Here is a 23,571-nt window from a genome sequence, read left to right as displayed (position 1 = left end):
TGGTCTTTTTCCAAGACAGGTTCATCCAATAATATGCACTGCAAGCAGAGTGTCAGTCTGTGTAGATTCCACAAACAACAGAACAGAGATAATTCACCATTGGAGTCTGGCTTGAGATCCTTAGTATGATTGCCTTCAAATAGCTTTTAGCCTTTGTAGCATGGAAATCCACTAACCTGAGAGCCATTTCAGCACATATAGTAAAAATTACTCAAGATGTTTCCACCCAGTTTCGAACTGAGGACCTTTCGCGTGTGAGGCGAACGTGATAACCACTACACTATGGAAACCTGTCTTGAAGTAGCATAAGGAAGTCTTGCGAATCACGAATTTTAAAAAACGTATAATGTAAAAGAGAGCTAAATACTCTTAGCGTCGCAAACAATCTATACTTTCTGTCAAAAGCTGACCGCTGTTTCTGCTCGGTTTCGAACCGAGGACCTTTCGCGTGTTAGGCGAACGTGATAACCACTACACTACAGAAACCTCATGGTGAGCTTAATTGCCTTTTTCCAAGACAGGTTCATCTCATAATCTGCCCTGCAATCAGAGTGTTGGTCTGTGTAAATTCCACAAGCAACAGGAAAGTGCTCATTGGGCTTGGTAGTCTGTCTTGAGATCCTTAGCACGATTGCCTTCAACTAGCTTGAAATTGGAGCCTTTGTAGTGTGGAAATGCGCTTGCCGGAGATCCATTTCAGCATGTTTAGTTAAAAAACACTCAATTTGTTTCTGCCCAGTTTCGAACTGGGGTCCTTTCGCGTGTAAAGCGAACGTGATAACCACTACACTACAGAAACCTCACAGTGAGTTTAGTGGCCTTTTTCCAAGACAGGTTCATCCCATAATCTGCACCGCAAGCAGAGTGTCAGTCTGTGTAGATTCCACAAACAACAGAACAGAGATAATTCACTATTGGAGTCTGGCTTGAGATCCTTAGTATGATTGCCTTCAAATAGCTTTTAGCCTTTGTAGCTGGATATCCACTTACCTTAGAGCCATTTCAGCACATATAGTAAAAATTGCTCAAGTTGTTTCCACCCAGTTTCGAACTGGGGACCTTTCGCGTGTGAGGCGAACGTGATAACCACTACACTATGGAAACCTGTCTTCAGGAAGCAGAAGAAAATCTTCAGACTCACAAATTAAAATGTGTATAATGTAAAAGGGAGATAGATACTCTTGGCGTTGCAAACAATTCATACTTTCTGTCAAAAGTTGGTTGCTGTTTCTGCTCGGTTTCGAACCGAGGACCTTTCGCGTGTTAGGCGAACGTGATAACCACTACACTACAGAAACTTCACTGTGGGTTGAGTGGTCTTTTTCCAAGACAGGTTCATCCAATAATATGCACTGCAAGCAGAGTGTCAGTCTGTGTAGATTCCACAAACAACAGGACAGAGCTAATTCATCATGGTAGTCTGACTTGAGGTCCTTAGTATGATTGCCTCCAAATAGCTTGAAATTACAGCCTTTGTAGCATGGAAATCCACTAACCTGAGAGCCATTTCAGCACATATAGTAAAAATTACTCAAGATGTTTCCACCCAGTTTCGAACTGGGGACCTTTCGCGTGTGAGGCGAACGTGATAACCACTACACTATGGAAACCTGTCTTGAGGTAGCATAAGGAAGTCTTGCGAATCACGAATTTTAAAAAACGTATAATGTAAAAGAGAGCTAAATACTCTTAGCGTCGCAAACAATCTATACTTTCTGTCAAAAGCTGACCGCTGTTTCTGCTCGGTTTCGAACCGAGGACCTTTCGCGTGTTAGGCGAACGTGATAACCACTACACTACAGAAACCTCATGGTGAGCTTAATTGCCTTTTTCCAAGACAGGTTCATCCCATAATCTGCCCTGCAATCAGAGTGTTGGTCTGTGTAAATTCCACAAGCAACAGGAAAGTGCTCATTGGGCTTGGTAGTCTGTCTTGAGATCCTTAGCACGATTGCCTTCAACTAGCTTGAAATTGGAGCCTTTGTAGTGTGGAAATGCGCTTGCCGGAGATCCATTTCAGCATGTTTAGTTAAAAAACACTCAATTTGTTTCTGCCCAGTTTCGAACTGGGGACCTTTCGCGTGTAAAGCGAACGTGATAACCACTACACTACAGAAACCTCACAATGAGTTTAGTGGCCTTTTTCCAAGACAGTTTCATCCCATAATCTGCACCGCAAGCAGAGTGTCAGTCTGTGTAGATTCCACAAACAACAGAACAGAGATAATTCACCATTGGAGTCTGGCTTGAGATCCTTAGTATGATTGCCTTCAAATAGCTTTTAGCCTTTGTAGCTGGATATCCACTTACCTTAGAGCCATTTCAGCACATATAGTAAAAATTGCTCAAGTTGTTTCCACCCAGTTTCGAACTGGGGACCTTTCGCGTGTGAGGCGAACGTGATAACCACTACACTATGGAAACCTGTCTTCAGGAAGCAGAAGAAAATCTTCAGACTCACAAATTAAAATGTGTATAATATAAAAGGGAGGTAGATACTCTTGGCGTTGCAAACAATTCATATTTTCTGTCAAAAGTTGGTCGCTGTTTCTGCTCGGTTTCGAACCGAGGACCTTTCGCGTGTTAGGCGAACGTGATAACCACTACACTACAGAAACTTCACTTTGAGTTGAGTGGTCTTTTTCCAAGACAGGTTCATCCAATAATATGCACTGCAAGCAGAGTGTCAGTCTGTGTAGATTCCACAAACAACAGGACAGAGCTAATTCATCATGGTAGTCTGACTTGAGGTCCTTAGTATGATTGCCTCCAAATAGCTTGAAATTATAGCCTTTGTAGCATGGAAATCCACTAACCTGAGAGCCATTTCAGCACATATAGTAAAAATTACTCAAGATGTTTCCACCCAGTTTCGAACTGGGGACCTTTCGCGTGTGAGGCGAACGTGATAACCACTACACTATGGAAACCTGTCTGGAGGTAGCATAAGGAAGTCTTGCGAATCACGAATTTTAAAAAAACGTATAATGTAAAAGAGAGCTAAATACTCTTAGCGTCGCAAACAATCTATACTTTCTGTCAAAAGCTGACCGCTGTTTCTGCTCGGTTTCGAACCGAGGACCTTTCGCGTGTTAGGCGAACGTGATAACCACTACACTACAGAAAGCTCATGGTGAGCTTAATTGCCTTTTTCCAAGACAGGTTCATCCCATAATCTGCCCTGCAATCAGAGTGTTGGTCTGTGTAAATTCCACAAGCAACAGGAAAGTGCTCATTGGGCTTGGTAGTCTGTCTTGAGATCCTTAGCACGATTGCCTTCAACTAGCTTGAAATTGGAGCCTTTGTAGTGTGGAAATGCGCTTGCCGGAGATCCATTTCAGCATGTTTAGTTAAAAAACACTCAATTTGTTTCTGCCCAGTTTCGAACTGGGGACCTTTCGCGTGTAAAGCGAACGTGATAACCACTACACTACAGAAACCTCACAGTGAGTTTAGTGGCCTTTTTCCAAGACAGGTTCATCCCATAATCTGCACCGCAAGCAGAGTGTCAGTCTGTGTAGATTCCACAAACAACAGAACAGAGATAATTCACCATTGGAGTCTGGCTTGAGATCCTTAGTATGATTGCCTTCAAATAGCTTTTAGCCTTTGTAGCTGGATATCCACTTACCTTAGAGCCATTTCAGCACATATGGTAAAAATTGCTCAAGTTGTTTCCACCCAGTTTCGAACTGGGGACCTTTCGCGTGTGAGGCGAACGTGATAACCACTACACTATGGAAACCTGTCTTCAGGAAGCAGAAGAAAATGTTCAGACTCACAAATTAAAATGTGTATAATGTAAAAGGGAGATAGATACTCTTGGCGTTGCAAACAATTCATACTTTCTGTCAAAAGTTGGTCGCTGTTTCTGCTCGGTTTCGAACCGAGGACCTTTCGCGTGTTAGGCGAACGTGATAACCACTACACTACAGAAACTTCACTTTGGGTTGAGTGGTCTTTTTCCAACACAGGTTCATCCAATAATATGCACTGCAAGCAGAGTGTCAGTCTGTGTAGATTCCACAAACAACAGGACAGAGCTAATTCATCATGGTAGTCTGACTTGAGGTCCTTAGTATGATTGCCTCCAAATAGCTTGAAATTATAGCCTTTGTAGCATGGAAATCCACTAACCTGAGAGCCATTTCAGCACATATAGTAAAAATTACTCAAGATGTTTCCACCCAGTTTCGAACTGGGGACCTTTCGCGTGTGAGGCGAACGTGATAACCACTACACTATGGAAACCTGTCTGGAGGTAGAAGAGAGCTAAATACTCTTAGCGTCGCAAACAATCTATACTTTCTGTCAAAAGCTGACCGCTGTTTCTGCTCGGTTTCGAACAGAGGACCTTTCGCGTGTTAGGCGAACGTGATAACCACTACACTACAGAAACCTCATGGTGAGCTTAATTGCCTTTTTCCAAGACAGGTTCATCCCATAATCTGCCCTGCAATCAGAGTGTTGGTCTGTGTAAATTCCACAAGCAACAGGAAAGTGCTCATTGGGCTTGGTAGTCTGTCTTGAGATCCTTAGCACGATTGCCTTCAACTAGCTTGAAATTGGAGCCTTTGTAGTGTGGAAATGCGCTTGCCGGAGATCCATTTCAGCATGTTTAGTTAAAAAACACTCAATTTGTTTCTGCCCAGTTTCGAACTGGGGACCTTTCGCGTGTAAAGCGAACGTGATAACCACTACACTACAGAAACCTCAAAGTGAGTTTAGTGGCCTTTTTCCAAGACAGGTTCATCCCATAATCTGCACCGCAAGCAGAGTGTCAGTCTGTGTAGATTCCACAAACAACAGAACAGAGATAATTCACCGTTGGAGTCTGGCTTGAGATCCTTAGTTTGATTGCCTTCAAATAGCTTTTAGCCTTTGTAGCTGGATATCCACTTACCTTAGAGCCATTTCAGCACATATAGTAAAAATTGCTCAAGTTGTTTCCACCCATTTTCGAACTGGGGACCTTTCGCGTGTGAGGCGAACGTGATAACCACTACACTATGGAAACCTGTCTTCAGGAAGCAGAAGAAAATCTTCAGACTCACAAATTAAAATGTGTATAATGTAAAAGGGAGATAGATACTCTTGGCGTTGCAAACAATTCATACTTTCTGTCAAAAGTTGGTCGCTGTTTCTGCTCGGTTTCGAACCGAGGACCTTTCGCGTGTTAGGCGAACGTGATAACCACTACACTACAGAAACTTCACCTTGGGTTGAGTGGTCTTTTTCCAAGACAGGTTCATCCAATAATATGCACTGCAAGCAGAGTGTCAGTCTGTGTAGATTCCACAAACAACAGGACAGAGCTAATTCATCATGGTAGTCTGACTTGAGGTCCTTAGTATGATTGCCTCCAAATAGCTTGAAATTACAGCCTTTGTAGCATGGAAATCCACTAACCTGAGAGCCATTTCAGCACATATAGTAAAAATTACTCAAGATGTTTCCACCCAGTTTCGAACTGGGGACCTTTCGCGTGTGAGGCGAACGTGATAACCACTACACTATGGAAACCTGTCTTGAGGTAGCATAAGGAAGTCTTGCGAATCACGAATTTTAAAAAACGTATAATGTAAAAGAGAGCTAAATACTCTTAGCGTCGCAAACAATCTATACTTTCTGTCAAAAGTTGACCGCTGTTTCTGCTCGGTTTCGAACCGAGGACCTTTCGCGTGTTAGGCGAACGTGATAACCACTACACTACAGAAACCTCATGGTGAGCTTAATTGCCTTTTTCCAAGACAGGTTCATCCCATAATCTGCCCTGCAATCAGAGTGTTGGTCTGTGTAAATTCCACAAGCAACAGGAAAGTGCTCATTGGGCTTGGTAGTCTGTCTTGAGATCCTTAGCACGATTGCCTTCAACTAGCTTGAAATTGGAGCCTTTGTAGTGTGGAAATGCGCTTGCCGGAGATCCATTTCAGCATGTTTAGTTAAAAAACACTCAATTTGTTTCTGCCCAGTTTCGAACTGGGGACCTTTCGCGTGTAAAGCGAACGTGATAACCACTACACTACAGAAACCTCACAGTGAGTTTAGTGGCCTTTTTCCAAGACAGGTTCATCCCATAATCTGCACCGCAAGCAGAGTGTCAGTCTGTGTAGATTCCACAAACAACAGAACAGAGATAATTCACCATTGGAGTCTGGCTTGAGATCCTTAGTATGATTGCCTTCAAATAGCTTTTAGCCTTTGTAGCTGGATATCCACTTACCTTAGAGCCATTTCAGCACATATAGTAAAAATTGCTCAAGTTGTTTCCACCCAGTTTCGAACTGGGGACCTTTCGCGTGTGAGGCGAACGTGATAACCACTACACTATGGAAACCTGACTTCAGGAAGCAGAAGAAAATCTTCAGACTCACAAATTAAAATGTGTATAATGTAAAAGGGAGATAGATACTCTTGGCGTTGCAAACAATTCATACTTTCTGTCAAAAGTTGGTCGCTGTTTCTGCTCGGTTTCGAACCGAGGAACTTTCGCGTGTTAGGCGAACGTGATAACCACTACACTACAGAAACTTCACTTTGGGTTGAGTGGTCTTTTTCCAAGACAGGTTCATCCAATAATATGCACTGCAAGCAGAGTGTCAGTCTGTGTAGATTCCACAAACAACAGGACAGAGCTAATTCATCATGGTAGTCTGACTTGAGGTCCTTAGTATGATTGCCTCCAAATAGCTTGAAATTACAGCCTTTGTAGCATGGAAATCCACTAACCTGAGAGCCATTTCAGCACATATAGTAAAAATTACTCAAGATGTTTCCACCCAGTTTCGAACTGGGGACCTTTCGCGTGTGAGGCGAACGTGATAACCACTACACTATGGAAACCTGTCTTGAGGTAGCATAAGGAAGTCTTGCGAATCACGAATTTTAAAAAACGTATAATGTAAAAGAGAGCTAAATACTCTTAGCGTCGCAAACAATCTATACTTTCTGTCAAAAGCTGACCGCTGTTTCTGCTCGGTTTCGAACCGAGGACCTTTCGCGTGTTAGGCGAACGTGATAACCACTACACTACAGAAACCTCATGGTGAGCTTAATTGCCTTTTTCCAAGACAGGTTCATCCCATAATCTGCCCTGCAATCAGAGTGTTGGTCTGTGTAAATTCCACAAGCAACAGGAAAGTGCTCATTGGGCTTGGTAGTCTGTCTTGAGATCCTTAGCACGATTGCCTTCAACTAGCTTGAAATTGGAGCCTTTGTAGTGTGGAAATGCGCTTGCCGGAGATCCATTTCAGCATGTTTAGTTAAAAAACACTCAATTTGTTTCTGCCCAGTTTCGAACTGGGGACCTTTCGCGTGTAAAGCGAACGTGATAACCACTACACTACAGAAACCTCACAGTGAGTTTAGTGGCCTTTTTCCAAGACAGGTTCATCCCATAATCTGCACCGCAAGCAGAGTGTCAGTCTGTGTAGATTCCACAAACAACAGAACAGAGATAATTCACCATTGGAGTCTGGCTTGAGATCCTTAGTATGATTGCCTTCAAATAGCTTTTAGCCTTTGTAGCTGGATATCCACTTACCTTAGAGCCATTTCAGCACATATAGTAAAAATTGCTCAAGTTGTTTCCACCCAGTTTCGAACTGGGGACCTTTTGCGTGTGAGGCGAACGTGATAACCACTACACTATGGAAACCTGTCTTCAAGAAGCAGAAGAAAATCTTCAGACTCACAAATTAAAATGTGTATAATGTAAAAGGGAGATAGATACTCTTGGCGTTGCAAACAATTCATACTTTCTGTCAAAAGTTGGTCGCTGTTTCTGCTTTGTTTCGAACCGAGGACCTTTCGCGTGTAAGGCGAACGTGATAACCACTACACTACAGAAACTTCACTTTGGGTTGAGTGGTCTTTTTCCAAGACAGGTTCATCCAATAATATGCACTGCAAGCAGAGTGTCAGTCTGTGTAGATTCCACAAACAACAGGACAGAGCTAATTCATCATGGTAGTCTGACTTGAGGTCCTTAGTATGATTGCCTCCAAATAGCTTGAAATTATAGCCTTTGTAGCATGGAAATCCACTAACCTGAGAGCCATTTCAGCACATATAGTAAAAATTACTCAAGATGTTTCCACCCAGTTTCGAACTGGGGACCTTTCGCGTGTGAGGCGAACGTGATAACCACTACACTATGGAAACCTGTCTGGAGGTAGCATAAGGAAGTCTTGCGAATCACGAATTTTAAAAAACGTATAATGTAAAAGAGAGCTAAATACTCTTAGCGTCGCAAACAATCTATACTTTCTGTCAAAAGCTGACCGCTGTTTCTGCTCGGTTTCGAACCGAGGACCTTTCGCGTGTTAGGCGAACGTGATAACCACTACACTACAGAAACCTCATGGTGAGCTTAATTGCCTTTTTCCAAGACAGGTTCATCCCATAATCTGCCCTGCAATCAGAGTGTTGGTCTGTGTAAATTCCACAAGCAACAGGAAAGTGCTCATTGGGCTTGGTAGTCTGTCTTGAGATCCTTAGCACGATTGCCTTCAACTATCTTGAAATTGGAGCCTTTGTAGTGTGGAAATGCGCTTGCCGGAGATCCATTTCAGCATGTTTAGTTAAAAAACACTCAATTTGTTTCTGCCCAGTTTCGAACTGGGGACCTTTCGCGTGTAAAGCGAACGTGATAACCACTACACTACAGAAACCTCACAGTGAGTTTAGTGGCCTTTTTCCAAGACAGGTTCATCCCATAATCTGCACCGCAAGTAGAGTGTCAGTCTGTGTAGATTCCACAAACAACAGAACAGAGATAATTCACCATTGGAGTCTGGCTTGAGATCCTTAGTATGATTGCCTTCAAATAGCTTTTAGCCTTTGTAGCTGGATATCCACTTACCTTAGAGCCATTTCAGCACATATAGTAAAAATTGCTCAAGTTGTTTCCACCCAGTTTCGAACTGGGGACCTTTCGCGTGTGAGGCGAACGTGATAACCACTACACTATGGAAACCTGTCTTCAGGAAGCAGAAGAAAATCTTCAGACTCACAAATTAAAATGTGTATAATGTAAAAGGGAGATAGATACTCTTGGCGTTGCAAACAATTCATACTTTCTGTCAAAAGTTGGTCGCTGTTTCTGCTCGGTTTCGAACCGAGGACCTTTCGCGTGTTAGGCGAACGTGATAACCACTACACTACAGAAACTTCACTTTGGGTTGAGTGGTCTTTTTCCAAGACAGGTTCATCCAATAATATGCACTGCAAGCAGAGTGTCAGTCTGTGTAGATTCCACAAACAACAGGACAGAGCTAATTCATCATGGTAGTCTGACTTGAGGTCCTTAGTATGATTGCCTCCAAATAGCTTGAAATTACAGCCTTTGTAGCATGGAAATCCACTAACCTGAGAGCCATTTCAGCACATATAGTAAAAATTACTCAAGATGTTTCCACCCAGTTTCGAACTGGGGACCTTTCGCGTGTGAGGCGAACGTGATAACCACTACACTATGGAAACCTGTCTTGAGGTAGCATAAGGAAGTCTTGCGAATCATGAATTTTAAAAAACGTATAATGTAAAAGAGAGCTAAATACTCTTAGCGTCGCAAACAATCTATACTTTCTGTCAAAAGCTGACCGCTGTTTCTGCTCGGTTTCGAACCGAGGACCTTTCGCGTGTTAGGCGAACGTGATAACCACTACACTACAGAAACCTCATGGTGAGCTTAATTGCCTTTTTCCAAGACAGGTTCATCCCATAATCTGCCCTGCAATCAGAGTGTTGGTCTGTGTAAATTCCACAAGCAACAGGAAAGTGCTCATTGGGCTTGGTAGTCTGTCTTGAGATCCTTAGCACGATTGCCTTCAACTAGCTTGAAATTGGAGCCTTTGTAGTGTGGAAATGCGCTTGCCGGAGATCCATTTCAACATGTTTAGTTAAAAAACACTCAATTTGTTTCTGCCCAGTTTCGAACTGGGGACCTTTCGCGTGTAAAGCGAACGTGATAACCACTACACTACAGAAACCTCACAGTGAGTTTAGTGGCCTTTTTCCAAGACAGGTTCATCCCATAATCTGCACCGCAAGCAGAGTGTCAGTCTGTGTAGATTCCACAAACAACAGAACAGAGATAATTCACCATTGGAGTCTGGCTTGAGATCCTTAGTATGATTGCCTTCAAATAGCTTTTAGCCTTTGTAGCTGGATATCCACTTACCTTAGAGCCATTTCAGCACATATAGTAAAAATTGCTCAAGTTGTTTCCACCCAGTTTCGAACTGGGGACCTTTCACGTGTGAGGCGAACGTGATAACCACTACACTATGGAAACCTGTCTTCAGGAAGCAGAAGAAAATCTTCAGACTCACAAATTAAAATGTGTATAATGTAAAAGGGAGATAGATACTCTTGGCGTTGCAAACAATTCATACTTTCTGTCAAAAGTTGGTCGCTGTTTCTGCTCGGTTTCGAACCGAGGACCTTTCGCGTGTTAGGCGAACGTGATAACCACTACACTACAGAAACTTCACTTTGGGTTGAGTGGTCTTTTTCCAAGACAGGTTCATCCAATAATATGCACTGCAAGCAGAGTGTCAGTCTGTGTAGATTCCACAAACAACAGCATAGAGCTAATTCATCATGGTAGTCTGACTTGAGGTCCTTAGTATGATTGCCTCCAAATAGCTTGAAATTACAGCCTTTGTAGCATGGAAATCCACTAACCTGAGAGCCATTTCAGCACATATAGTAAAAATTACTCAAGATGTTTCCACCCAGTTTCGAACTGGGGACCTTTCGCGTGTGAGGCGAACGTGATAACCACTACACTATGGAAACCTGTCTTGAGGTAGCATAAGGAAGTCTTGCGAATCACGAATTTTAAAAAACGTATAATGTAAAAGAGAGCTAAATACTCTTAGCGTCGCAAACAATCTATACTTTCTGTCAAAAGCTGACCGTTGTTTCTGCTCGGTTTCGAACCGAGGACCTTTCGCGTGTTAGGCGAACGTGATAACCACTACACTACAGAAACCTCATGGTGAGCTTAATTGCCTTTTTCCAAGACAGGTTCATCCCATAATCTGCCTTGCAATCAGAGTGTTGGTCTGTGTAAATTCCACAAGCAACAGGAAAGTGCTCATTGGGCTTGGTAGTCTGTCTTGAGATCCTTAGCACGATTGCCTTCAACTAGCTTGAAATTGGAGCCTTTGTAGTGTGGAAATGCGCTTGCCGGAGATCCATTTCAGCATGTTTAGTTAAAAAACACTCAATTTGTTTCTGCCCAGTTTCGAACTGGGGACCTTTCGCGTGTAAAGCGAACGTGATAACCACTACACTACAGAAACCTCACAGTGAGTTTAGTGGCCTTTTTCCAAGACAGGTTCATCCCATAATCTGCACCGCAAGCAGAGTGTCAGTCTGTGTAGATTCCACAAACAACAGAACAGAGATAATTCACCATTGGAGTCTGGCTTGAGATCCTTAGTATGATTGCCTTCAAATAGCTTTTAGCCTTTGTAGCTGGATATCCACTTACCTTAGAGCCATTTCAGCACATATAGTAAAAATTGCTCAAGTTGTTTCCACCCAGTTTCGAACTGGGGACCTTTCGCGTGTGAGGCGAACGTGATAACCACTACACTATGGAAACCTGTCTTCAGGAAGCAGAAGAAAATCTTCAGACTCACAAATTAAAATGTGTATAATGTAAAAGGGAGATAGATACTCTTGGCGTTGCAAACAATTCATACTTTCTGTCAAAAGTTGGTCGCTGTTTCTGCTCGGTTTCGAACCGAGGACCTTTCGCGTGTTAGGCGAACGTGATAACCACTACACTACAGAAACTTCACTTTGAGTTGAGTGGTCTTTTTCCAAGACAGGTTCATCCAATAATATGCACTGCAAGCAGAGTGTCAGTCTGTGTAGATTCCACAAACAACAGGACAGAGCTAATTCATCATGGTAGTCTGACTTGAGGTCCTTAGTATGATTGCCTCCAAATAGCTTGAAATTATAGCCTTTGTAGCATGGAAATCCACTAACCTGAGAGCCATTTCAGCACATATAGTAAAAATTACTCAAGATGTTTCCACCCAGTTTCGAACTGGGGAACTTTCGCGTGTGAGGCGAACGTGATAACCACTACACTATGGAAACCTGTCTGGAGGTAGCATAAGGAAGTCTTGCGAATCACGAATTTTAAAAAACGTATAATGTAAAAGAGAGCTAAATACTCTTAGCGTCGCAAACAATCTATACTTTCTGTCAAAAGCTGACCGCTGTTTCTGCTCGGTTTCGAACCGAGGACCTTTCGCGTGTTAGGCGAACGTGATAACCACTACACTACAGAAACCTCATGGTGAGCTTAATTGCCTTTTTCCAAGACAGGTTCATCCCATAATCTGCCTTGCAATCAGAGTGTTGGTCTGTGTAAATTCCACAAGCAACAGGAAAGTGCTCATTGGGCTTGGTAGTCTGTCTTGAGATCCTTAGCACGATTGCCTTCAACTAGCTTGAAATTGGAGCCTTTGTAGTGTGGAAATGCGCTTGCCGGAGATCCATTTCAGCATGTTTAGTTAAAAAACACTCAATTTGTTTCTGCCCAGTTTCGAACTGGGGACCTTTCGCGTGTAAAGCGAACGTGATAACCACTACACTACAGAAACCTCACAGTGAGTTTAGTGGCCTTTTTCCAAGACAGGTTCATCCCATAATCTGCACCGCAAGCAGAGTGTCAGTCTGTGTAGATTCCACAAACAACAGAACAGAGATAATTCACCATTGGAGTCTGGCTTGAGATCCTTAGTATGATTGCCTTCAAATAGCTTTTAGCCTTTGTAGCTGGATATCCACTTACCTTAGAGCCATTTCAGCACATATAGTAAAAATTGCTCAAGTTGTTTCCACCCAGTTTCGAACTGGGGACCTTTCGCGTGTGAGGCGAACGTGATAACCACTACACTATGGAAACCTGTCTTCAGGAAGCAGAAGAAAATCTTCAGACTCACAAATTAAAATGTGTATAATGTAAAAGGGAGATAGATACTCTTGGCGTTGCAAACAATTCATACTTTCTGTCAAAAGTTGGTCGCTGTTTCTGCTCGGTTTCGAACCGAGGACCTTTCGCGTGTTAGGCGAACGTGATAACCACTACACTACAGAAACTTCACTTTGAGTTGAGTGGTCTTTTTCCAAGACAGGTTCATCCAATAATATGCACTGCAAGCAGAGTGTCAGTCTGTGTAGATTCCACAAACAACAGGACAGAGCTAATTCATCATGGTAGTCTGACTTGAGGTCCTTAGTATGATTGCCTCCAAATAGCTTGAAATTATAGCCTTTGTAGCATGGAAATCCACTAACCTGAGAGCCATTTCAGCACATATAGTAAAAATTACTCAAGATGTTTCCACCCAGTTTCGAACTGGGGAACTTTCGCGTGTGAGGCGAACGTGATAACCACTACACTATGGAAACCTGTCTGGAGGTAGCATAAGGAAGTCTTGCGAATCACGAATTTTAAAAAACGTATAATGTAAAAGAGAGCTAAATACTCTTAGCGTCGCAAACAATCTATACTTTCTGTCAAAAGCTGACCGCTGTTTCTGCTCGGTTTCGAACCGAGGACCTTTCGCGTGTTAGGCGAACGTGATAACCACTACACTACAGAAACCTCATGGTGAGCTTAATTGCCTTTTTCCAAGACAGGTTCATCCCATAATCTGCCCTGCAATCAGAGTGTTGGTCTGTGTAAATTCCACAAGCAACAGGAAAGTGCTCATTGGGCTTGGTAGTCTGTCTTGAGATCCTTAGCACGATTGCCTTCAACTAGCTTGAAATTGGAGCCTTTGTAGTGTGGAAATGCGCTTGCCGGAGATCCATTTCAGCATGTTTAGTTAAAAAACACTCAATTTGTTTCTGCCCAGTTTCGAACTGGGGACCTTTCGCGTGTAAAGCGAACGTGATAACCACTACACTACAGAAACCTCACAGTGAGTTTAGTGGCCTTTTTCCAAGACAGGTTCATCCCATAATCTGCACCGCAAGCAGAGTGTCAGTCTGTGTAGATTCCACAAACAACAGAACAGAGATAATTCACCATTTGAGTCTGGCTTGAGATCCTTAGTATGATTGCCTTCAAATAGCTTTTAGCCTTTGTAGCTGGATATCCACTTACCTTAGAGCCATTTCAGCACATATAGTAAAAATTGCTCAAGTTGTTTCCACCCAGTTTCGAACTGGGGACCTTTCGCGTGTGAGGCGAACGTGATAACCACTACACTATGGAAACCTGTCTTCAGGAAGCAGAAGAAAATCTTCAGACTCACAAATTAAAATGTGTATAATGTAAAAGGGAGATAGATACTCTTGGCGTTGCAAACAATTCATACTTTCTGTCAAAAGTTGGTCGTTGTTTCTGCTCGGTTTCGAACCGAGGACCTTTCGCGTGTTAGGCGAACGTGATAAGCACTACACTACAGAAACTTCACTTTGGGTTGAGTGGTCTTTTTCCAAGACAGGTTCATCCAATAATATGCACTGCAAGCAGAGTGTCAGTCTGTGTAGATTCCACAAACAACAGGACAGAGCTAATTCATCATGGTAGTCTGACGTGAGGTCCTTAGTATGATTGCCTCCAAATAGCTTGAAATTATAGCCTTTGTAGCATGGAAATCCACTAACCTGAGAGCCATTTCAGCACATATAGTAAAAATTACTCAAGATGTTTCCACTCAGTTTCGAACTGGGGACCTTTCGCGTGTGAGGCGAACGTGATAACCACTACACTATGGAAACCTGTCTTGAGGTAGCATAAGGAAGTCTTGCGAATCACGAATTTTAAAAAACGTATAATGTAAAAGAGAGCTAAATACTCTTAGCGTCGCAAACAATCTATACTTTCTGTCAAAAGATGACCGCTGTTTCTGCTCGGTTTCGAACCGAGGACCTTTCGCGTGTTAGGCGAACGTGATAACCACTACACTACAGAAACCTCATGGTGAGCTTAATTGCCTTTTTCCAAGACAGGTTCATCCCATAATCTGCCCTGCAATCAGAGTGTTGGTCTGTGTAAATTCCACAAGCAACAGGAAAGTGCTCATTGGGCTTGGTAGTCTGTCTTGAGATCCTTAGCACGATTGCCTTCAACTAGCTTGAAATTGGAGCCTTTGTAGTGTGGAAATGCGCTTGCCGGAGATCCATTTCAGCATGTTTAGTTAAAAAACACTCAATTTTATTTCTGCCCAGTTTCGAACTGGGGACCTTTCGCGTGTAAAGCGAACGTGATAACCACTACACTACAGAAACCTCACAGTGAGTTTACTGGCCTTTTTCCAAGACAGGTTCATCGCATAATCTGCACCGCAAGCAGAGTGTCAGTCTGTGTAGATTCCACAAACAACAGAACAGAGATAATTCACCATTGGAGTCTGGCTTGAGATCCTTAGTATGATTGCCTTCAAATAGCTTTTAGCCTTTGTAGCTGGATATCCACTTACCTTAGAGCCATTTCAGCACATATAGTAAAAATTGCTCAAGTTGTTTCCACCCAGTTTCGAACTGGGGACCTTTCGCGTGTGAGGCGAACGTGATAACCACTACACTATGGAAACCTGTCTTCAGGAAGCAGAAGAAAATCTTCAGACTCACAAATTAAAATGTGTATAATGTAAAAGGGAGATAGATACTCTTGGCGTTGCAAACAATTCATACTTTCTGTCAAAAGTTGGTCGTTGTTTCTGCTCGGTTTCGAACCGAGGACCTTTCGCGTGTTAGGCGAACGTGATAAGCACTACACTACAGAAACTTCACTTTGGGTTGAGTGGTCTTTTTCCAAGACAGGTTCATCCAATAATATGCACTGCAAGCAGAGTGTCAGTCTGTGTAGATTCCACAAACAACAGGACAGAGCTAATTCATCATGGTAGTCTGACTTGAGGTCCTTAGTATGATTGCCTCCAAATAGCTTGAAATTATAGCCTTTGTAGCATGGAAATCCACTAACCTGAGAGCCATTTCAGCACATATAGTAAAAATTACTCAAGATGTTTCCACTCAGTTTCGAACTGGGGACCTTTCGCGTGTGAGGCGAACGTGATAACCACTACACTATGGAAACCTGTCTTGAGGTAGCATAAGGAAGTCTTGCGAATCACGAATTTTAAAAAACGTATAATGTAAAAGAGAGCTAAATGCTCTTAGCGTCGCAAACAATCTATACTTTCTGTCAAAAGCTGACCGCTGTTTCTGTTCGGTTTTGAACCGAGGACCTTTCGCGTGTTAGGCGAACGTGATAACCACTACACTACAGAAACCTCATGGTGAGCTTAATTGCCTTTTTCCAAGACAGGTTCATCCCATAATCTGCCCTGCAATCAGAGTGTTGGTCTGTGTAAATTCCACAAGCAACAGGAAAGTGCTCATTGGGCTTGGTAGTCTGTCTTGAGATCCTTAGCACGATTGCCTTCAACTAGCTTGAAATTGGAGCCTTTGTAGTGTGGAAATGCGCTTGCCGGAGATCCATTTCAGCATGTTTAGTTAAAAAACACTCAATTTGTTTCTGCCCAGTTTCGAACTGGTGACCTTTCGCGTGTAAAGCGAACGTGATAACCACTACACTACAGAAACCTCACAGTGAGTTTAGTGGCCTTTTTCCAAGACAGGTTCATCCCATAATCTGCACAGCAAGCAGAGTGTCAGTCTGTGTAGATTCCACAAACAACAGAACAGAGATAATTCACCATTGGAGTCTGGCTTGAGATCCTTAGTATGATTGCCTTCAAATAGCTTTTAGCCTTTGTAGCTGGATATCCACTTACCTTAGAGCCATTTCAGCACATATAGTAAAAATTGCTCAAGTTGTTTCCACCCAGTTTCGAACTGGGGACCTTTCGCGTGTGAGGCGAACGTGATAACCACTACACTATGGAAACCTGTCTTCAGGAAGCAGAAGAAAATCTTCAGACTCACAAATTAAAATGTGTATAATGTAAACGGGAGATAGATACTCTTGGCGTTGCAAACAATTCATACTTTCTGTCAAAAGTTTGTCGCTGTTTCTGCTCGGTTTCGAACCGAGGACCTTTCGCGTGTTAGGCGAACGTGATAACCAATACACTACAGAAACTTCACTTTGGGTTGAGTGGTGTTTTTCCAAGACAGGTTCATCCAATAATATGCACTGCAAGCAGAGTGTCAGTCTGTGTAGATTCCACAAACAACAGGACAGAGCTAATTCATCATGGTAGTCTGACTTGAGGTCCTTAGTATGATTGCCTCCAAATAGCTTGAAATTACAGCCTTTGTAGCATGGAAATCCACTAACCTGAGAGCCATTTCAGCACATATAGTAAAAATTACTCAAGATGTTTCCACCCAGTTTCGAACTGGGGACCTTTCGCGTGTGAGGCGAACGTGATAACCACTACACTATGGAAACCTGTCTTGAGGTAGCATAAGGAAGTCTTGCGAATCACGAATTTTAAAAAACGTATAATGTAAAAGAGAGCTAAATACTCTTAGCGTCGCAAACAATCTATACTTTCTGTCAAAAGCTGACCGCTGTTTCTGCTCGGTTTTGAACCGAGGACCTTTCGCGTGTTAGGCGAACGTGATAACCACTACACTACAGAAACCTCATGGTGAGCTTAATTGCCTTTTTCCAAGACAGGTTCATCCCATAATCTGCCCTGCAATCAGAGTGTTGGTCTGTGTAAATTCCACAAGCAACAGGAAAGTGCTCATTGGGCTTGGTAGTCTGTCTTGAGATCCTTAGCACGATTGCCTTCAACTAGCTTGAAATTGGAGCCTTTGTAGTGTGGAAATGCGCTTGCCGGAGATCCATTTCAGCATGTTTAGTTAAAAAACACTCAATTTGTTTCTGCCCAGTTTCGAACTGGGGACCTTTCGCGTGTAAAGCGAACGTGATAACCACTACACTACAGAAACCTCACAGTGAGTTTAGTGGCCTTTTTCCAAGACAGGTTCATCCCATAATCTGCACCGCAAGCAGAGTGTCAGTCTGTGTAGATTCCACAAACAACAGAACAGAGATAATTCACCATTGGAGTCTGGCTTGAGATCCTTAGTATGATTGCCTTCAAATAGCTTTTAGCCTTTGTAGCTGGATATCCACTTACCTTAGAGCCATTTCAGCACATATAGTAAAAATTGCTCAAGTTGTTTCCACCCAGTTTCGAACTGGGGACCTTTCGCGTGTGAGGCGAACGTGATAACCACTACACTATGGAAACCTGTCTTCAGGAAGCAGAAGAAAATCTTCAGACTCACAAATTAAAATGTGTATAATGTAAAAGGGAGATAGATACTCTTGGCGTTGCAAACAATTCATACTTTCTGTCAAAAGTTGGTCGCTGTTTCTGCTCGGTTTCGAACCGAGGACCTTTCGCGTGTTAGGCGAACGTGATAACCACTACACTACAGAAACTTCACTTTGGGTTGAGTGGTCTTTTTCCAAGACAGGTTCATCCAATAATATGCACTGCAAGCAGAGTGTCAGTCTGTGTAGATTCCACAAACAACAGGACAGAGCTAATTCATCATGGTAGTCTGACTTGAGGTCCTTAGTATGATTGCCTCCAAATAGCTTGAAATTATAGCCTTTGTAGCATGGAAATCCACTAACCTGAGAGCCATTTCAGCACATATAGTAAAAATTACTCAAGATGTTTCCACCCAGTTTCGAACTGGGGAACTTTCGCGTGTGAGGCGAACGTGATAACCACTACACTATGGAAACCTGTCTGGAGGTAGCATAAGGAAGTCTTGCGAATCACGAATTTTAAAAAACGTATAATGTAAAAGAGAGCTAAATACTCTTAGCGTCGCAAACAATCTATACTTTCTGTCAAAAGCTGACCGCTGTTTCTGCTCGGTTTCGAACCGAGGACCTTTCGCGTGTTAGGCGAACGTGATAACCACTACACTACAGAAACCTCATGGTGAGCTTAATTGCCTTTTTCCAAGACAGGTTCATCCCATAATCTGCCCTGCAATCAGAGTGTTGGTCTGTGTAAATTCCACAAGCAACAGGAAAGTGCTCATTGGGCTTGGTAGTCTGTCTTGAGATCCTTAGCACGATTGCCTTCAACTAGCTTGAAATTGGAGCCTTTGTAGTGTGGAAATGCGCTTGCCGGAGATCCATTTCAGCATGTTTAGTTAAAAAACACTCAATTTGTTTCTGCCCAGTTTCGAACTGGGGACCTTTCGCGTGTAAAGCGAACGTGATAACCACTACACTACAGAAACCTCACAGTGAGTTTAGTGGCCTTTTTCCAAGACAGGTTCATCCCATAATCTGCACCGCAAGCAGAGTGTCAGTCTGTGTAGATTCCACAAACAACAGAACAGAGATAATTCACCATTGGAGTCTGGCTTGAGATCCTTAGTATGATTGCCTTCAAATAGCTTTTAGCCTTTGTAGCTGGATATCCACTTACCTTAGAGCCATTTCAGCACATATAGTAAAAATTGCTCAAGTTGTTTCCACCCAGTTTCGAACTGGGGACCTTTCGCGTGTGAGGCGAACGTGATAACCACTACACTATGGAAACCTGTCTTCAGGAAGCAGAAGAAAATCTTCAGACTCACAAATTAAAATGTGTATAATGTAAAAGGGAGATAGATACTCTTGGCGTTGCAAACAATTCATACTTTCTGTCAAAAGTTGGTCGCTGTTTCTGCTCGAGGACCTTTCGCGTGTTAGGCGAACGTGATAACCACTACACTACAGAAACTTCACTTTGGGTTGAGTGGTCTTTTTCCAAGACAGGTTCATCCAATAATATGCACTGCAAGCAGAGTGTCAGTCTGTGTAGATTCCACAAACAACAGGACAGAGCTAATTCATCATGGTAGTCTGACTTGAGGTCCTTAGTATGATTGCCTCCAAATAGCTTGAAATTACAGCCTTTGTAGCATGGAAATCCACTAACCTGAGAGCCATTTCAGCACATATAGTAAAAATTACTCAAGATGTTTCCACCCAGTTTCGAACTGGGGACCTTTCGCGTGTGAGGCGAACGTGATAACCACTACACTATGGAAACCTGTCTTGAGGTAGCATAAGGAAGTCTTGCGAATCACGAATTTTAAAAAACGTATAATGTAAAAGAGAGCTAAATACTCTTAGCGTCGCAAACAATCTATACTTTCTGTCAAAAGCTGACCGCTGTTTCTGCTCGGTTTCGAACCGAGGACCTTTCGCGTGTTAGGCGAACGTGATAACCACTACACTACAGAAACCTCATGGTGAGCTTAATTGCCTTTTTCCAAAACAGGTTCATCCCATAATCTGCCCTGCAATCAGAGTGTTGGTCTGTGTAAATTCCACAAGCAACAGGAAAGTGCTCATTGGGCTTGGTAGTCTGTCTTGAGATCCTTAGCACGATTGCCTTCAACTAGCTTGAAATTGGAGCCTTTGTAGTGTGGAAATGCGCTTGCCGGAGATCCATTTCAGCATGTTTAGTTAAAAAACACTCAATTTGTTTCTGCCCAGTTTCGAAATGGGGACCTTTCGCGTGTAAAGCGAACGTGATAACCACTACACTACAGAAACCTCACAGTGAGTTTAGTGGCCTTTTTCCAAGACAGGTTCATCCCATAATCTGCACAGCAAGCAGAGTGTCAGTCTGTGTAGATTCCACAAACAACAGAACAGAGATAATTCACCATTGGAGTCTGGCTTGAGATCCTTAGTATGATTGCCTTCAAATAGCTTTTAGCCTTTGTAGCTGGATATCCACTTACCTTAGAGCCATTTCAGCACATATAGTAAATATTGCTCAAGTTGTTTCCACCCAGTTTCGAACTGGGGACCTTTCGCGTGTGAGGCGAACGTGATAACCACTACACTATGGAAACCTGTCTTCAGGAAGCAGAAGAAAATCTTCAGACTCACAAATTAAAATGTGTATAATGTAAAAGGGAGATAGATACTCTTGGCGTTGCAAACAATTCATACTTTCTGTCAAAAGTTGGTCGCTGTTTCTGCTCGGTTTCGAACCGAGGACCTTTCGCGTGTTAGGCGAACGTGATAACCACTACACTACAGAAACTTCACTTTGGGTTGAGTGGTCTTTTTCCAAGACAGGTTCATCCAATAATATGCACTGCAAGCAGAGTGTCAGTCTGTGTAGATTCCACAAACAACAGGACAGAGCTAATTCATCATGGTAGTCTGACTTGAGGTCCTTAGTATGATTGCCTCCAAATAGCTTGAAATTACAGCCTTTGTAGCATGGAAATCCACTAACCTGAGAGCCATTTCAGCACATATAGTAAAAATTACTCAAGATGTTTCCACCCAGTTTCGAACTGGGGAACTTTCGCGTGTGAGGCGAACGTGATAACCACTACACTATGGAAACCTGTCTGGAGGTAGCATAAGGAAGTCTTGCGAATCACGAATTTTAAAAAACATATAATGTAAAAGAGAGCTAAATACTCTTAGCGTCGCAAACAATCTATACTTTCTGTCAAAAGCTGACCGCTGTTTCTGCTCGGTTTCGAACCGAGGACCTTTCGCGTGTTAGGCGAACGTGATAACCACTACACTACAGAAACCTCATGGTGAGCTTAATTGCCTTTTTCCAAGACAGGTTCATCCCATAATCTGCCCTGCAATCAGAGTGTTGGTCTGTGTAAATTCCACAAGCAACAGGAAAGTGCTCATTGGGCTTGGTAGTCTGTCTTGAGATCCTTAGCACGATTGCCTTCAACTAGCTTGAAATTGGAGCCTTTGTAGTGTGGAAATGCGCTTGCCGGAGATCCATTTCAGCATGTTTAGTTAAAAAACACTCAATTTGTTTCTGCCCAGTTTCGAACTGGGGACCTTTCGCGTGTAAAGCGAACGTGATAACCACTACACTACAGAAACCTCACAGTGAGTTTAGTGGCCTTTTTCCAAGACAGGTTCATCCCATAATCTGCACCGCAAGCAGAGTGTCAGTCTGTGTAGATTCCACAAACAACAGAACAGAGATAATTCACCATTGGAGTCTGGCTTGAGATCCTTAGTATGATTGCCTTCAAATAGCTTTTAGCCTTTGTAGCTGGATATCCACTTACCTTAGAGCCATTTCAGCACATATAGTAAAAATTGCTCAAGTTGTTTCCACCCAGTTTCGAACTGGGGACCTTTCGCGTGTGAGGCGAACGTGATAACCACTACACTATGGAAACCTGTCTTCAGGAAGCAGAAGAAAATCTTCAGACTCACAAATTAAAATGTGTATAATGTAAAAGGGAGATAGATACTCTTGGCGTTGCAAACAATTCATACTTTCTGTCAAAAGTTGGTCGCTGTTTCTGCTCGGTTTCGAACCGAGGACCTTTCGCGTGTTAGGCGAACGTGATAACCACTACACTACAGAAACTTCACTTTGGGTTGAGTGGTCTTTTTCCAAGACAGGTTCATCCAATAATATGCACTGCAAGCAGAGTGTCAGTCTGTGTAGATTCCACAAACAACAGGACAGAGCTAATTCATCATGGTAGTCTGACTTGAGGTCCTTAGTATGATTGCCTCCAAATAGCTTGAAATTACAGCCTTTGTAGCATGGAAATCCACTAACCTGAGAGCCATTTCAGCACATATAGTAAAAATTACTCAAGATGTTTCCACCCAGTTTCGAACTGGGGACCTTTCGCGTGTGAGGCGAACGTGATAACCACTACACTATGGAAACCTGTCTTGAGGTAGCATAAGGAAGTCTTGCGGATCACGAATTTTAAAAAACGTATAATGTAAAAGAGAGCTAAATACTCTTAGCGTCGCAAACAATCTATACTTTCTGTCAAAAGCTGACCGCTGTTTCTGTTCGGTTTCGAACCGAGGACCTTTCGCGTGTTAGGCGAACGTGATAACCACTACACTACAGAAACCTCATGGTGAGCTTAATTGCCTTTTTCCAAGACAGGTTCATCCCATAATCTGCCCTGCAATCAGAGTGTTGGTCTGTGTAAATTCCACAAGCAACAGGAAAGTGCTCATTGGGCTTGGTAGTCTGTCTTGAGATCCTTAGCACGATTGCCTTCAACTAGCTTGAAATTGGAGCCTTTGTAGTGTGGAAATGCGCTTGCCGGAGATCCATTTCAGCATGTTTAGTTAAAAAACACTCAATTTGTTTCTGCCCAGTTTCGAACTGGGGACCTTTCGCGTGTAAAGCGAACGTGATAACCACTACACTACAGAAACCTCACAGTGAGTTTAGTGGCCTTTTTCCAAGACAGGTTCATCCCATAATCTGCACCGCAAGCAGAGTGTCAGTCTGTGTAGATTCCACAAACAACAGAACAGAGATAATTCACCATTGGAGTCTGGCTTGAGATCCTTAGTATGATTGCCTTCAAATAGCTTTTAGCCTTTGTAGCTGGATAACCACTTACCTTAGAGCCATTTCAGCACATATAGTAAAAATTGCTCAAGTTGTTTCCACCCAGTTTCGAACTGGGGACCTTTCGCGTGTGAGGCGAACGTGATAACCACTACACTATGGAAACCTGTCTTCAGGAAGCAGAAGAAAATCTTCAGACTCACAAATTAAAATGTGTATAATGTAAAAGGGAGATAGATACTCTTGGCGT

At 42.8% G+C, this 23,571-nt stretch overlaps 69 non-coding genes across 69 annotated transcripts; all 69 read right to left on the bottom strand.

Moving 5' to 3' along the window:
• Nucleotides 1-413: 413 nt before the first annotated feature.
• On the bottom strand, nucleotides 414-486 carry trnav-aac (transfer RNA valine (anticodon AAC)). The gene has a single exon. It is a non-coding gene; the product is annotated as a tRNA-Val (tRNA).
• Nucleotides 487-726: 240 nt separating this feature from the next.
• On the bottom strand, nucleotides 727-799 carry trnav-uac (transfer RNA valine (anticodon UAC)). Its single transcript has one exon. It is a non-coding gene; the product is annotated as a tRNA-Val (tRNA).
• A 232-nt stretch (nucleotides 800-1,031) lies between these two features.
• Nucleotides 1,032-1,104, bottom strand: trnav-cac (transfer RNA valine (anticodon CAC)). Its single transcript has one exon. It is a non-coding gene; the product is annotated as a tRNA-Val (tRNA).
• Nucleotides 1,105-1,225: 121 nt separating this feature from the next.
• On the bottom strand, nucleotides 1,226-1,298 carry trnav-aac (transfer RNA valine (anticodon AAC)). Its single transcript has one exon. It is a non-coding gene; the product is annotated as a tRNA-Val (tRNA).
• Nucleotides 1,299-1,537: 239 nt separating this feature from the next.
• On the bottom strand, nucleotides 1,538-1,610 carry trnav-cac (transfer RNA valine (anticodon CAC)). The gene has a single exon. It is a non-coding gene; the product is annotated as a tRNA-Val (tRNA).
• A 123-nt stretch (nucleotides 1,611-1,733) lies between these two features.
• Nucleotides 1,734-1,806, bottom strand: trnav-aac (transfer RNA valine (anticodon AAC)). Its single transcript has one exon. It is a non-coding gene; the product is annotated as a tRNA-Val (tRNA).
• A 240-nt stretch (nucleotides 1,807-2,046) lies between these two features.
• Nucleotides 2,047-2,119, bottom strand: trnav-uac (transfer RNA valine (anticodon UAC)). Its single transcript has one exon. It is a non-coding gene; the product is annotated as a tRNA-Val (tRNA).
• A 232-nt stretch (nucleotides 2,120-2,351) lies between these two features.
• On the bottom strand, nucleotides 2,352-2,424 carry trnav-cac (transfer RNA valine (anticodon CAC)). The gene has a single exon. It is a non-coding gene; the product is annotated as a tRNA-Val (tRNA).
• A 121-nt stretch (nucleotides 2,425-2,545) lies between these two features.
• On the bottom strand, nucleotides 2,546-2,618 carry trnav-aac (transfer RNA valine (anticodon AAC)). Its single transcript has one exon. It is a non-coding gene; the product is annotated as a tRNA-Val (tRNA).
• A 239-nt stretch (nucleotides 2,619-2,857) lies between these two features.
• On the bottom strand, nucleotides 2,858-2,930 carry trnav-cac (transfer RNA valine (anticodon CAC)). The gene has a single exon. It is a non-coding gene; the product is annotated as a tRNA-Val (tRNA).
• Nucleotides 2,931-3,367: 437 nt separating this feature from the next.
• trnav-uac (transfer RNA valine (anticodon UAC)) lies at nucleotides 3,368-3,440 on the bottom strand. Its single transcript has one exon. It is a non-coding gene; the product is annotated as a tRNA-Val (tRNA).
• Nucleotides 3,441-3,672: 232 nt separating this feature from the next.
• On the bottom strand, nucleotides 3,673-3,745 carry trnav-cac (transfer RNA valine (anticodon CAC)). The gene has a single exon. It is a non-coding gene; the product is annotated as a tRNA-Val (tRNA).
• A 121-nt stretch (nucleotides 3,746-3,866) lies between these two features.
• Nucleotides 3,867-3,939, bottom strand: trnav-aac (transfer RNA valine (anticodon AAC)). The gene has a single exon. It is a non-coding gene; the product is annotated as a tRNA-Val (tRNA).
• A 239-nt stretch (nucleotides 3,940-4,178) lies between these two features.
• trnav-cac (transfer RNA valine (anticodon CAC)) lies at nucleotides 4,179-4,251 on the bottom strand. The gene has a single exon. It is a non-coding gene; the product is annotated as a tRNA-Val (tRNA).
• Nucleotides 4,252-4,639: 388 nt separating this feature from the next.
• On the bottom strand, nucleotides 4,640-4,712 carry trnav-uac (transfer RNA valine (anticodon UAC)). Its single transcript has one exon. It is a non-coding gene; the product is annotated as a tRNA-Val (tRNA).
• A 426-nt stretch (nucleotides 4,713-5,138) lies between these two features.
• trnav-aac (transfer RNA valine (anticodon AAC)) lies at nucleotides 5,139-5,211 on the bottom strand. The gene has a single exon. It is a non-coding gene; the product is annotated as a tRNA-Val (tRNA).
• A 239-nt stretch (nucleotides 5,212-5,450) lies between these two features.
• Nucleotides 5,451-5,523, bottom strand: trnav-cac (transfer RNA valine (anticodon CAC)). The gene has a single exon. It is a non-coding gene; the product is annotated as a tRNA-Val (tRNA).
• Nucleotides 5,524-5,646: 123 nt separating this feature from the next.
• On the bottom strand, nucleotides 5,647-5,719 carry trnav-aac (transfer RNA valine (anticodon AAC)). The gene has a single exon. It is a non-coding gene; the product is annotated as a tRNA-Val (tRNA).
• Nucleotides 5,720-5,959: 240 nt separating this feature from the next.
• Nucleotides 5,960-6,032, bottom strand: trnav-uac (transfer RNA valine (anticodon UAC)). Its single transcript has one exon. It is a non-coding gene; the product is annotated as a tRNA-Val (tRNA).
• A 232-nt stretch (nucleotides 6,033-6,264) lies between these two features.
• On the bottom strand, nucleotides 6,265-6,337 carry trnav-cac (transfer RNA valine (anticodon CAC)). Its single transcript has one exon. It is a non-coding gene; the product is annotated as a tRNA-Val (tRNA).
• A 433-nt stretch (nucleotides 6,338-6,770) lies between these two features.
• trnav-cac (transfer RNA valine (anticodon CAC)) lies at nucleotides 6,771-6,843 on the bottom strand. Its single transcript has one exon. It is a non-coding gene; the product is annotated as a tRNA-Val (tRNA).
• A 123-nt stretch (nucleotides 6,844-6,966) lies between these two features.
• Nucleotides 6,967-7,039, bottom strand: trnav-aac (transfer RNA valine (anticodon AAC)). The gene has a single exon. It is a non-coding gene; the product is annotated as a tRNA-Val (tRNA).
• A 240-nt stretch (nucleotides 7,040-7,279) lies between these two features.
• On the bottom strand, nucleotides 7,280-7,352 carry trnav-uac (transfer RNA valine (anticodon UAC)). The gene has a single exon. It is a non-coding gene; the product is annotated as a tRNA-Val (tRNA).
• Nucleotides 7,353-7,778: 426 nt separating this feature from the next.
• Nucleotides 7,779-7,851, bottom strand: trnav-uac (transfer RNA valine (anticodon UAC)). Its single transcript has one exon. It is a non-coding gene; the product is annotated as a tRNA-Val (tRNA).
• A 239-nt stretch (nucleotides 7,852-8,090) lies between these two features.
• On the bottom strand, nucleotides 8,091-8,163 carry trnav-cac (transfer RNA valine (anticodon CAC)). Its single transcript has one exon. It is a non-coding gene; the product is annotated as a tRNA-Val (tRNA).
• Nucleotides 8,164-8,286: 123 nt separating this feature from the next.
• On the bottom strand, nucleotides 8,287-8,359 carry trnav-aac (transfer RNA valine (anticodon AAC)). Its single transcript has one exon. It is a non-coding gene; the product is annotated as a tRNA-Val (tRNA).
• Nucleotides 8,360-8,599: 240 nt separating this feature from the next.
• trnav-uac (transfer RNA valine (anticodon UAC)) lies at nucleotides 8,600-8,672 on the bottom strand. The gene has a single exon. It is a non-coding gene; the product is annotated as a tRNA-Val (tRNA).
• Nucleotides 8,673-8,904: 232 nt separating this feature from the next.
• On the bottom strand, nucleotides 8,905-8,977 carry trnav-cac (transfer RNA valine (anticodon CAC)). Its single transcript has one exon. It is a non-coding gene; the product is annotated as a tRNA-Val (tRNA).
• A 121-nt stretch (nucleotides 8,978-9,098) lies between these two features.
• trnav-aac (transfer RNA valine (anticodon AAC)) lies at nucleotides 9,099-9,171 on the bottom strand. The gene has a single exon. It is a non-coding gene; the product is annotated as a tRNA-Val (tRNA).
• Nucleotides 9,172-9,410: 239 nt separating this feature from the next.
• Nucleotides 9,411-9,483, bottom strand: trnav-cac (transfer RNA valine (anticodon CAC)). Its single transcript has one exon. It is a non-coding gene; the product is annotated as a tRNA-Val (tRNA).
• A 123-nt stretch (nucleotides 9,484-9,606) lies between these two features.
• Nucleotides 9,607-9,679, bottom strand: trnav-aac (transfer RNA valine (anticodon AAC)). Its single transcript has one exon. It is a non-coding gene; the product is annotated as a tRNA-Val (tRNA).
• A 240-nt stretch (nucleotides 9,680-9,919) lies between these two features.
• trnav-uac (transfer RNA valine (anticodon UAC)) lies at nucleotides 9,920-9,992 on the bottom strand. Its single transcript has one exon. It is a non-coding gene; the product is annotated as a tRNA-Val (tRNA).
• A 426-nt stretch (nucleotides 9,993-10,418) lies between these two features.
• On the bottom strand, nucleotides 10,419-10,491 carry trnav-aac (transfer RNA valine (anticodon AAC)). The gene has a single exon. It is a non-coding gene; the product is annotated as a tRNA-Val (tRNA).
• A 239-nt stretch (nucleotides 10,492-10,730) lies between these two features.
• Nucleotides 10,731-10,803, bottom strand: trnav-cac (transfer RNA valine (anticodon CAC)). The gene has a single exon. It is a non-coding gene; the product is annotated as a tRNA-Val (tRNA).
• Nucleotides 10,804-10,926: 123 nt separating this feature from the next.
• trnav-aac (transfer RNA valine (anticodon AAC)) lies at nucleotides 10,927-10,999 on the bottom strand. Its single transcript has one exon. It is a non-coding gene; the product is annotated as a tRNA-Val (tRNA).
• A 240-nt stretch (nucleotides 11,000-11,239) lies between these two features.
• trnav-uac (transfer RNA valine (anticodon UAC)) lies at nucleotides 11,240-11,312 on the bottom strand. Its single transcript has one exon. It is a non-coding gene; the product is annotated as a tRNA-Val (tRNA).
• A 232-nt stretch (nucleotides 11,313-11,544) lies between these two features.
• Nucleotides 11,545-11,617, bottom strand: trnav-cac (transfer RNA valine (anticodon CAC)). Its single transcript has one exon. It is a non-coding gene; the product is annotated as a tRNA-Val (tRNA).
• Nucleotides 11,618-11,738: 121 nt separating this feature from the next.
• trnav-aac (transfer RNA valine (anticodon AAC)) lies at nucleotides 11,739-11,811 on the bottom strand. Its single transcript has one exon. It is a non-coding gene; the product is annotated as a tRNA-Val (tRNA).
• Nucleotides 11,812-12,246: 435 nt separating this feature from the next.
• trnav-aac (transfer RNA valine (anticodon AAC)) lies at nucleotides 12,247-12,319 on the bottom strand. Its single transcript has one exon. It is a non-coding gene; the product is annotated as a tRNA-Val (tRNA).
• Nucleotides 12,320-12,559: 240 nt separating this feature from the next.
• On the bottom strand, nucleotides 12,560-12,632 carry trnav-uac (transfer RNA valine (anticodon UAC)). Its single transcript has one exon. It is a non-coding gene; the product is annotated as a tRNA-Val (tRNA).
• A 232-nt stretch (nucleotides 12,633-12,864) lies between these two features.
• On the bottom strand, nucleotides 12,865-12,937 carry trnav-cac (transfer RNA valine (anticodon CAC)). Its single transcript has one exon. It is a non-coding gene; the product is annotated as a tRNA-Val (tRNA).
• Nucleotides 12,938-13,058: 121 nt separating this feature from the next.
• Nucleotides 13,059-13,131, bottom strand: trnav-aac (transfer RNA valine (anticodon AAC)). The gene has a single exon. It is a non-coding gene; the product is annotated as a tRNA-Val (tRNA).
• A 435-nt stretch (nucleotides 13,132-13,566) lies between these two features.
• trnav-aac (transfer RNA valine (anticodon AAC)) lies at nucleotides 13,567-13,639 on the bottom strand. The gene has a single exon. It is a non-coding gene; the product is annotated as a tRNA-Val (tRNA).
• A 240-nt stretch (nucleotides 13,640-13,879) lies between these two features.
• Nucleotides 13,880-13,952, bottom strand: trnav-uac (transfer RNA valine (anticodon UAC)). The gene has a single exon. It is a non-coding gene; the product is annotated as a tRNA-Val (tRNA).
• A 232-nt stretch (nucleotides 13,953-14,184) lies between these two features.
• On the bottom strand, nucleotides 14,185-14,257 carry trnav-cac (transfer RNA valine (anticodon CAC)). Its single transcript has one exon. It is a non-coding gene; the product is annotated as a tRNA-Val (tRNA).
• Nucleotides 14,258-14,886: 629 nt separating this feature from the next.
• trnav-aac (transfer RNA valine (anticodon AAC)) lies at nucleotides 14,887-14,959 on the bottom strand. The gene has a single exon. It is a non-coding gene; the product is annotated as a tRNA-Val (tRNA).
• Nucleotides 14,960-15,200: 241 nt separating this feature from the next.
• trnav-uac (transfer RNA valine (anticodon UAC)) lies at nucleotides 15,201-15,273 on the bottom strand. The gene has a single exon. It is a non-coding gene; the product is annotated as a tRNA-Val (tRNA).
• A 232-nt stretch (nucleotides 15,274-15,505) lies between these two features.
• trnav-cac (transfer RNA valine (anticodon CAC)) lies at nucleotides 15,506-15,578 on the bottom strand. Its single transcript has one exon. It is a non-coding gene; the product is annotated as a tRNA-Val (tRNA).
• A 942-nt stretch (nucleotides 15,579-16,520) lies between these two features.
• Nucleotides 16,521-16,593, bottom strand: trnav-uac (transfer RNA valine (anticodon UAC)). The gene has a single exon. It is a non-coding gene; the product is annotated as a tRNA-Val (tRNA).
• A 232-nt stretch (nucleotides 16,594-16,825) lies between these two features.
• Nucleotides 16,826-16,898, bottom strand: trnav-cac (transfer RNA valine (anticodon CAC)). The gene has a single exon. It is a non-coding gene; the product is annotated as a tRNA-Val (tRNA).
• Nucleotides 16,899-17,331: 433 nt separating this feature from the next.
• Nucleotides 17,332-17,404, bottom strand: trnav-cac (transfer RNA valine (anticodon CAC)). Its single transcript has one exon. It is a non-coding gene; the product is annotated as a tRNA-Val (tRNA).
• A 436-nt stretch (nucleotides 17,405-17,840) lies between these two features.
• Nucleotides 17,841-17,913, bottom strand: trnav-uac (transfer RNA valine (anticodon UAC)). The gene has a single exon. It is a non-coding gene; the product is annotated as a tRNA-Val (tRNA).
• A 232-nt stretch (nucleotides 17,914-18,145) lies between these two features.
• trnav-cac (transfer RNA valine (anticodon CAC)) lies at nucleotides 18,146-18,218 on the bottom strand. The gene has a single exon. It is a non-coding gene; the product is annotated as a tRNA-Val (tRNA).
• Nucleotides 18,219-18,339: 121 nt separating this feature from the next.
• trnav-aac (transfer RNA valine (anticodon AAC)) lies at nucleotides 18,340-18,412 on the bottom strand. Its single transcript has one exon. It is a non-coding gene; the product is annotated as a tRNA-Val (tRNA).
• Nucleotides 18,413-18,847: 435 nt separating this feature from the next.
• On the bottom strand, nucleotides 18,848-18,920 carry trnav-aac (transfer RNA valine (anticodon AAC)). The gene has a single exon. It is a non-coding gene; the product is annotated as a tRNA-Val (tRNA).
• Nucleotides 18,921-19,160: 240 nt separating this feature from the next.
• trnav-uac (transfer RNA valine (anticodon UAC)) lies at nucleotides 19,161-19,233 on the bottom strand. The gene has a single exon. It is a non-coding gene; the product is annotated as a tRNA-Val (tRNA).
• Nucleotides 19,234-19,465: 232 nt separating this feature from the next.
• trnav-cac (transfer RNA valine (anticodon CAC)) lies at nucleotides 19,466-19,538 on the bottom strand. The gene has a single exon. It is a non-coding gene; the product is annotated as a tRNA-Val (tRNA).
• Nucleotides 19,539-19,960: 422 nt separating this feature from the next.
• Nucleotides 19,961-20,033, bottom strand: trnav-cac (transfer RNA valine (anticodon CAC)). The gene has a single exon. It is a non-coding gene; the product is annotated as a tRNA-Val (tRNA).
• Nucleotides 20,034-20,156: 123 nt separating this feature from the next.
• trnav-aac (transfer RNA valine (anticodon AAC)) lies at nucleotides 20,157-20,229 on the bottom strand. The gene has a single exon. It is a non-coding gene; the product is annotated as a tRNA-Val (tRNA).
• Nucleotides 20,230-20,469: 240 nt separating this feature from the next.
• On the bottom strand, nucleotides 20,470-20,542 carry trnav-uac (transfer RNA valine (anticodon UAC)). Its single transcript has one exon. It is a non-coding gene; the product is annotated as a tRNA-Val (tRNA).
• A 232-nt stretch (nucleotides 20,543-20,774) lies between these two features.
• trnav-cac (transfer RNA valine (anticodon CAC)) lies at nucleotides 20,775-20,847 on the bottom strand. Its single transcript has one exon. It is a non-coding gene; the product is annotated as a tRNA-Val (tRNA).
• A 121-nt stretch (nucleotides 20,848-20,968) lies between these two features.
• On the bottom strand, nucleotides 20,969-21,041 carry trnav-aac (transfer RNA valine (anticodon AAC)). The gene has a single exon. It is a non-coding gene; the product is annotated as a tRNA-Val (tRNA).
• A 435-nt stretch (nucleotides 21,042-21,476) lies between these two features.
• Nucleotides 21,477-21,549, bottom strand: trnav-aac (transfer RNA valine (anticodon AAC)). The gene has a single exon. It is a non-coding gene; the product is annotated as a tRNA-Val (tRNA).
• Nucleotides 21,550-21,789: 240 nt separating this feature from the next.
• trnav-uac (transfer RNA valine (anticodon UAC)) lies at nucleotides 21,790-21,862 on the bottom strand. The gene has a single exon. It is a non-coding gene; the product is annotated as a tRNA-Val (tRNA).
• A 232-nt stretch (nucleotides 21,863-22,094) lies between these two features.
• trnav-cac (transfer RNA valine (anticodon CAC)) lies at nucleotides 22,095-22,167 on the bottom strand. The gene has a single exon. It is a non-coding gene; the product is annotated as a tRNA-Val (tRNA).
• Nucleotides 22,168-22,288: 121 nt separating this feature from the next.
• trnav-aac (transfer RNA valine (anticodon AAC)) lies at nucleotides 22,289-22,361 on the bottom strand. The gene has a single exon. It is a non-coding gene; the product is annotated as a tRNA-Val (tRNA).
• A 239-nt stretch (nucleotides 22,362-22,600) lies between these two features.
• On the bottom strand, nucleotides 22,601-22,673 carry trnav-cac (transfer RNA valine (anticodon CAC)). The gene has a single exon. It is a non-coding gene; the product is annotated as a tRNA-Val (tRNA).
• A 436-nt stretch (nucleotides 22,674-23,109) lies between these two features.
• trnav-uac (transfer RNA valine (anticodon UAC)) lies at nucleotides 23,110-23,182 on the bottom strand. The gene has a single exon. It is a non-coding gene; the product is annotated as a tRNA-Val (tRNA).
• Nucleotides 23,183-23,414: 232 nt separating this feature from the next.
• On the bottom strand, nucleotides 23,415-23,487 carry trnav-cac (transfer RNA valine (anticodon CAC)). The gene has a single exon. It is a non-coding gene; the product is annotated as a tRNA-Val (tRNA).
• Nucleotides 23,488-23,571: the final 84 nt, after the last annotated feature.

Source organism: Pseudorasbora parva, chromosome 5, assembly GCF_024679245.1.
Source record: "Pseudorasbora parva isolate DD20220531a chromosome 5, ASM2467924v1, whole genome shotgun sequence".
Lineage (NCBI taxonomy): Eukaryota > Metazoa > Chordata > Actinopteri > Cypriniformes > Gobionidae > Pseudorasbora > Pseudorasbora parva.
This window is presented reverse-complemented; position numbering and strand designations above follow the sequence as displayed.